The sequence below is a fragment of the Mastomys coucha genome, unplaced genomic scaffold, assembly GCF_008632895.1.
Source record: "Mastomys coucha isolate ucsf_1 unplaced genomic scaffold, UCSF_Mcou_1 pScaffold6, whole genome shotgun sequence".
Lineage (NCBI taxonomy): Eukaryota > Metazoa > Chordata > Mammalia > Rodentia > Muridae > Mastomys > Mastomys coucha.
In genome coordinates, this window is record NW_022196912.1 from 33,064,030 (window position 1) to 33,072,013 (window position 7,984).

The 7,984-nt window shown below is 45.9% G+C and overlaps 1 pseudogene across 1 annotated transcript; it reads right to left on the reverse strand.

The window, feature by feature from the left end:
- Window positions 1-3,623: 3,623 nt before the first annotated feature.
- LOC116080693 lies at window positions 3,624-6,490 on the reverse strand (annotated as a pseudogene). The gene has a single exon (XR_004114552.1). The product of XR_004114552.1 is annotated as a 60S ribosomal protein L21 pseudogene (transcript).
- Window positions 6,491-7,984: the final 1,494 nt, after the last annotated feature.

Below are 7,984 nucleotides of genomic sequence, written 5' to 3' on the forward strand. Positions count from 1 at the left end.
GCACTTGCTGCTCTTGCTGCAGTCTCTAGCCCTCACACAGAAGCTCAAAACCATCTGTAACCACACTTCCTGGAGATCTAATGCCTCATTCTGGCTTCCACAAAGAGGAGGCACACACACACACACACACACACACACACACACACACTGCACATAACTATATGCAAGCATTCACACATACACATAAAATAAAAATAAATTAAAAATAAAAATAAAAATAGCTGAGCCTGGTAGGCCCACCTTTAATCCCAGCAACAGAGAGGCAGAGGCAGGCAAAATCCTGTGTGTTTGAGGCTAGCCTTGTCTACATATTGAATTCTAGGCTGGCCAGGACTACAACAGTGAGATCTATATCAAAATAAATAAAAAGTCCAATGACTTCATGAAATTCTCAGGCAAATGATTGGAACTTGAGAATATCATCTTGAGTGAGGTGACTCAGTCACAAAGGAACAAACACAGTATGTACTCACTGATAAGTGGATATTAGCCCAAAAGTTCTGAATACCCAAGATTCATTTCACAGACCCTATGAAGCCTAAGAAGAAGGAAGACCAAAATGTGGATGCTTCAGTTCTTTTTAGAAGGGTAAACAAAATGCTCACAGGAGGAAATATGGAGATAAATTGTGGAGCAGAGACTGAAGGAAAGGCCATCAAGAGACTGCCCCACCTAAGGATCCATCCCATATACAACCACCAAACCCAGACACTATTGTGGATGCTGGGAAGTGCTTGCTGATGGAAGCCTGATATGGCTGGCTCCTGAGAGACTCTACCAGACCCTGACAAATACAGAGGAGGAAGCTCTCAGTCAACCATTGGACTGAGCTCGGGGGTCCCATATGGAGGAGTTGAAGAAGGGACTGAAGGAGCTGAGGGGGTTTGCAGCCCCATGGAGGGAGCAACAGTGTCAACAGGCCAGACCCTCCCCCCCACACCCCGAGCTCCTGGGGACTGGACCAACAACCAAAGAATACACATCAACCCATGGCACTGTCTGCATATGGGGCAGAGAATGGCCTTGTTGGACATCAGAGGGAGGAGAGGCCCTCAGGCCTCTTCCAGGGAAGAACAGACTGTGTTCTTAGGTGCTGAGTCGAATGTCTAGCTCCATTATCTTCCCTCCAATCATTGCTCTGATGATTTTTTCCAAAGGATTCTCCAAACATTGTATTGTATATACTTACACAAAAAATTTTAACTATGCATCACATATACAGACATATAAGTGTACACATACATGTGTTATATATTTTATACACACATAAATATATACATATTTGTGTACATATATGTATATATTTGGCAACTTATCTTCTGCCTGTGCATATATTTATGACCCTGTCCTCCGTCACTACCATATGTCCATGAATCCATAACCTTAGGTAGTTGCTAACAGACTGCACTGTTGTTAGGAGACCTGCCCAGGTTCCCTGTGCAACCCTAGCCACTGAATCTCGGGACAGCTCATACATGTCCTTCCACCAATTCTGCCATGTGGCAAAACATCTCTCACCTCCTAAACAAATCCAAGTCTCTGTAAAGATCCCATGTGGAAGGGTGCCCACTTCTAAAAGCATTCTTGTATAAGTCACTTTCCCCACAGGAAGTTGTGTGCAGGTAGCTGCCAGATAATTCACACAGGAAAACCAAAGTCCAGGATCCTAATTGAAACATCCATTTTCAACAAGGCTCTGAAGCTGAGATCCGAGCCTTCCTCAGAATGAGATTCTCCTTTCTCAGCCTCTTGGGTATCACCCTGCTAGGAGCTATCACAGAAGTCTTTCTACATACAAGTTGAACCAGTGTCCTTGGATCCAAGGATTTGGGGACACTGCCAGCCTTTCAGCAGTCACTAGTAAGCTCATAAACACTGCAGGCTTTTAGCTTTTGAAAGGCTTTTTACAGTTCAGCATGAAAAGAAAAATACCTCCAATAGATCAAAGATACAGGCTACTGAGGAAAGCAAGAAGAAACAGGAACACAAAGATGGGTGGGACAGTTTATACCCTTGGTGTGTTCTCCTGGTGTCGCAGAAAGACAAATAGGTTTTAGATATGCAATATGACGCTCTTTCCACTTCTCAAGTCCCCCTCCCTTTTTTTTGTTTGTTGGTTTGTTTGTTTTTCAAGACAGGGTTTCTCTGTGTAGCCATGACTGTCCTGGAACTCACTCTGTAGACAAGGCTGGCCTTGAACTCATAAATCCACCTGCCTCTGCCTCCCAAGTGCTGGGATTAAAAGAGTACACAAGCATTGCCCAGCTCCCTTCTTGAGGTGTGTTATATGAGCAACACTTCCTAGGGAAAGGTCAGACACACTTAAAGTTGGGATAACTGACAGAGGGTTTTGTAATAATAATAGTGACTAACTTCACAGAGCACTTAGTACACTAGATTTTTTTTTCAGTGTCTATAGCTATTAGGCACCATCATTAGCCTTGGGCAATGCAGCAGAGTCCCAGGAGCAAAGACATGCTCAAGGCCTGCTCCTAAGATGAAAACAAAACAAAACATATGTGCTGGAGGCCACGGACCAGTGCATGTGTGCTCTTTGGTTGGTGGCTTAGTTTCTGGGAGTTCCCCGTGGTCCAGGTTATTTGATACTGTTGGTCTTCATGTGAGGTTGCTGCCCCTCCAGCTCTTTCAGTCCTTTCCCTAATAGTTCCATTGGAGTCCTCAGGCTCAGTTCAATGCTTGGTTATAAGTATCTGCATCTGTCTCAGTCAGCTGCTGGTAGAGAGCCTCTCAGAGGACAGCCATGCCAAGCTCCTGTCTAGGACAGCCATGCTAGGCTCCTGTCTGTAAGCACATGACATCAGTAATAGCGTCAGGGTTTGGTGCTCTCCCATGGGATAGATCCCACGTTGGGCCAGTCCCTGGATGACCTTTCCTTTATTCCCTGCTCCATTTTAGTCCCTGCATTTCTTTTAGAATTATTCTGGGTCAAAAATTTTGAAGGTAGGTTGATGATCCCATCCCCCAGGTCAGTGGGAAAGGATGCACCTAATCCTGTAGAAGCTTAATGCCCCAAGGAAGGGGGATGTGGAAGTTGGGGGATGAGGTAGGAGTGAGGGAGTGGTGGGTGGAGCACCCTTTCAGAGGTAAAGGGGAAGGAGTGAAGAAAACTCCTGAAGAGGGAACAGAGAAGGGGGGCAACATTTGGAATGTAAATAAATAAAAAATAATTTAAAAAGCCAATGTCATATTACTGTTGAAAATGATGTTATGTTTTGTTTAATACATTTACATTCCTTTATTTTCATACTCAATAAAACTTTTTGTGTTCCTACTTTTAAAAAAAAAGAGTGAGTAGTTTGTTCACAGGTTCCTCTGACTCTCCAACCTCCATGCTCCATCAGTAGGTATGTATGTAGCCTGAGCCGACCTTGACCTTGACATATAGGAGCTGATGGCCATGATCCTCTTGCATTCACCTCCGAAGTGCTGGGATTACAGACTCATGCCACCATGCCTCACACTGGGGATAGAACCCAGGCCTTCCTGCATTCTAGGCAGACACTCTACTGAGTGAGCTACATCTCCAGTACTCCTCCCCACACCTCAGGAGCACACTCAGGAGCACCTCGAAGAAACAGAACAGTAGCTTATTCCCTGGCTTAGTCTTCCACTGGCATACCAGATTTATTGACCTATTTCAGGGTTTATCTAAAGAGGATGGAGAATACAGAAAGGAGTAGAAGGCTTGTTTTAGTCCAATAGTATGACAAACTACCATGAACTGGATCATTCATAAACAAGAGAAAACTCATTTCTTATGTCTCCAGGGGTTGGAAAGTCCAAGAGCAAAGGTCCTGGTAGATTTGATGTTGGATGATTTCCCACTTTTCAATTCACAGAGACTCCGCCTCACTTTTTACGTGGGGTAGAGAAGCACAGCAGCAATCGGGGTCCTTTCTTAAGACACTAACACAGCATGGCCTTGCCACTCCCCACAGTGCTGCTTTTTTTTTTTTTTTTAAACACTTTGCAGTCTGGGTCCTTTATTTCTTTTTTGTACATTAAGCCATGAATTCGTATGGAATGGGCTCCAACAGCTCAGGCTCTTTTCCGTTGGTCCTCACAAAGTGCGCTTCTCTGGGTGGCGCAGGCTGGCGCTTCAGCTGAACCCAGGTGCCCTTCTCTTTGGCTTCCTTTTTCTTCTGATCGTTCTCCTTCACTCGCTTCAGGAAGCTGTCTCTGCTCTTGGAGTGCTTGATGTGCTCAATCCGCACATTGATCCTCTTGGCCAGAATCTTGCCCTTAACTTGCTTGTTTACAATGATGCCCACGGCATGCTGGGTGACATTGTAGACTCTTCCGGTTTTGCCGTGGTAACACTTATTTGGCATTCCTTTTTGAACAGTGCCCACTCCCTTGATGTCAACAATATCACCCTTCTTGTAGATTCGCATGTATGTGGCTAAAGGAACAACTCCTGAAGTACATATATCGGGTGCCTCTCCTCTTTCCCTTTGTCTTTGTCATTTTGTCAAGTTACTGGAAGATGGCTGCCACAGCTGAAAGGCATAGTGCCACTTCTTTATATCCCATTGGTTCAAATTTCAACTAAGAGTTTCAGAAAGAGACAAGCACTTTTAGCTGAACTAGGTACTCTTATGTTGTTGACCATTTTATAAGTACCACGCTTCCTGCTGGAGGAAACGCTGTGCTGGGGAAGGCAGGCAGAGGAGGAGACCCAGACGGGGTGCAGAACCTGTCACCTGTCGATAAACAATCTTTAAAGTCTCTCTCTTGGAGCACTGGTGACTGAGAAGAGCAGCTCTGGATCACACATTATGCACAGTTGAGTTGAGCTGATTTGAATAAATGCATTAAAACTGCATGGCTCTGGATAGCAATTGGCTATCTCCCCGATAAAGACAAAGATTGTAAGGATTCCTTGTTACACACAATGAGCAGGAGCCTTGGGATGCTTTCTCTGTCTTCCCAGTAGGACGGCAGGAAGCTGAGCCAAGGGTTCACGACCTAGTTCTCGGCCTTTGCGTTGTCTTGGCTAATGACATCTGCCACTGGCAGCTGTCTTCCCCTACTGCAAGCTGATTGGTTCAGATGAGCTTTTCTCACACCATCTTGTGAAACCCTTGTGACTTTTCGAGACAGGACAACACCTTTTTAGCTGTTAGTAAGCTCACAGTCTCTATACTCTGAGAACTTCACAACCAAGAAGGACAAAGCTGAGAACAAATGCCTCAAAGGTGGAAGGGGACGTTGACCCCAAACCCCAGCTTCAACCTTGCTCTGTCAAATGACCCCTTTTTGCCCTTTAGGGTATACTGGGAAAACTTACCAACCTCTCCAGTAAACTGGTCGTTAGGTTGCTAACAAAGTTTCATATTCATGTGTGGCTACTCAGTCTCCCAGCTTCTCCTTTCTTCTTGGGGCAGCCGACTTCATGCTGGGAGACTGGTGTTGTATTGACCTTTGGACTTCCTTTGTTGCACCCTGGGGTGTCTAAGGTGACTTGTACTTTCCCATTCTCCGGTCCTTTTCCTCTCTAGGACCCAGCCCTCCAGCATGCTGAGGCATGGAGAAGAGAAAGAAAATACAAGCATTTGTGGTACGGATGGGAGGTGCTTTACTCTGGCTTTTCTTAGCTTTTATTGAATTGGTCACTCCTCTCTAGGCACCACCTAGAGATCATCTTTACTTCTGTGTGACAAGAATCTTCTGCAGGGAGAAAGGATGGAAGTAGGAAAGTCCATGGCTTTCAGCTGTGGCAGACATTTGGGGGTTTGGGGGAGCCAACTGTCTCTACCATTCCCTTTGACTGTGGTGGGGACTTCCGGTCTAGATTCTCTGCTCTCTCCTCCCCATTTTCCCTTCCTCTTACTAGCCTCCTGCCTCCCCACAACACACTCACAAATCCTCTTGGGTGAAGCCTACATGCCAAGGGTCCTCTGTAGTTCCCAGCATGCCTTGGAAGTGTCTTGATTCTCCTCTCACCGAAGGGTAGAGGTGGACCATCCGTTCCTGCTTCCTCTCCTCTGACAGACCCCACCAGGACTCTTGGTACTTTCTCTAAGACTGGGCTCTGGAGATGGTTCTGCAGTCACATGCTGGCAGCTGAATACAGCTGTAAACAGGGGCCAAGCTCACCGTCCTTTCAGTGCCCGTGTTAGCGCCTTGAAAGCACCTTTCATCCACTGTGTCATTTCCCCTCACTCTTACTTTTAGAGTGCACACAGCAAAGGAAAAGCCCTCGATCACTCAAGAAGGTAAGGCAGAGGCTGGGTGGCTTGCGCCTGAGCCACACCCCAAGGTGGAGGAGACTCCTGTCCAACCTTAAATGAGGCCATATCAAATTAGAAAGGTGTGCTCCAGAGCTTTTCAGATTTCAAGTCTACCCACTCGGGCAACCTGAGCATAACGGTTGTACGTTAGTGGCTGTTAGGGGACTGCTAAATCCCATTAGAGAGCCACATGCGCCACCTGGTGGTCAGACTCTGCCATTTGTATCTTCGCTGGACTGCAGTAGTAGGGTAAGTCACTCTGTCATATCTACTTCCGGGAGGTTTCCCGTGAGCACCAGCACAGAAAATATCAGGCTGTTGTTTTGAACACGACCTTGAACTTCAAGGTGGTTCTCAAGTACACCCACTACCTATTCCAATGGTCATAGTCCTTTCTGCTAGGAAAAAAACAAACAAACAAACAAACAAACAAAAATCAACTCTTTTTAAATGCACACTGCTGCCAGTGGAGTGCTTCAGCAAGCAGGGCTTGTACAATTAGACTGCACAGGTCCAAGCAGATGAAGGTCCCAGTACTGACACCGGGATCTCTAAAAAGCTATCTGCAATTGATACCTGCTAGTAAAGGAAAAATCAGCTTTTGCTAATGAAATCTTACGAAAGGCACCCTACCCATGAGTAGTTGGCCAACACAATGTGACCTCAGTGGTATTTTTGTAGACTTTCTGTTTCATTTTGCTTTGTTTGAGCACATTTTTTCCTTTTGTTTATTTATTTTGATTTTTATTTTTGCATCTTTTGTGGGAAGTTGTGTGGAGTTTTTGTGGAGTTTCGAGGAATATTGGTTAGTTTGTTTCACTTTTGCTTGTTTGTTAAAGAGGAAGTATGTAAAGTTGGGTAAGTAGAGAGTTATGAAGACTCTGGGAGGAATTGCGGCGGGGGGAGGAGGAATTCAGCATCAAAATATATCATATGAAAAATGCTTTCTATAAAAAAATAAATAAAAGAAGCTGGGTGGTGTTGGCACATGCCTTTAATCCCAGCACTTGGGAGGCAGAGGCAGGTGGATCCCTGTGAGTTTGAGGTCATCCTGGTCTGCAGAGTGAATTCCAAAACAGCCAAGGCTATACAAAGAAACCCTGTCTTGGAAAAATATAAGGAGGTGGAGAAAAGAAAAGGAGAAGGAAGGGGAAGGGAAGAAGGGAGGGGAGGGGAGGGGAGATAGGAGAAAAAAGACAAAGGGGGTGGGGGTGGGATGAAGTAGCCAATGCAGCTCTCAGGCTAGGGCTGCCCAAGGTTGATGGACACTAAGGTAGTTTGGAAACTTCTAGTTCTTTGGAAAGTTAGTTATATCACATGATGTTTTGCTGGGATACACAGGAGAAAAGATGTCTTGTTAAAACAAACATTAAGCCTCTGAACCTCCATCTACACCTAAGGAGTGACGGCGGCGGTGGATCCACAGTCCTCTCTGCCCCTTCCCTGCAAGCAGAGAGCTTGCCTTCAGGGAGTACTTTAACCCAGGGACTCAGGCTGGACCAGCCAGGAGGCACAGGCCTCACAAGTTGCAGGGAAGCCTGGTCAGGATCCTTTCTACCTCAGACAACACCTAGGAGGGACAACATATCCACAGCCCTCTCTGCATCTTTCCTGCAAGTGGAGATCCTGTCTATAGGATGTACCCCAGGACTCAGGACGGACAACTGATCCACAGCCATCTGTGCCTAGGTTTTACCAGAGGAGAGCTGATCTCCCAGAAGTGCTGACAC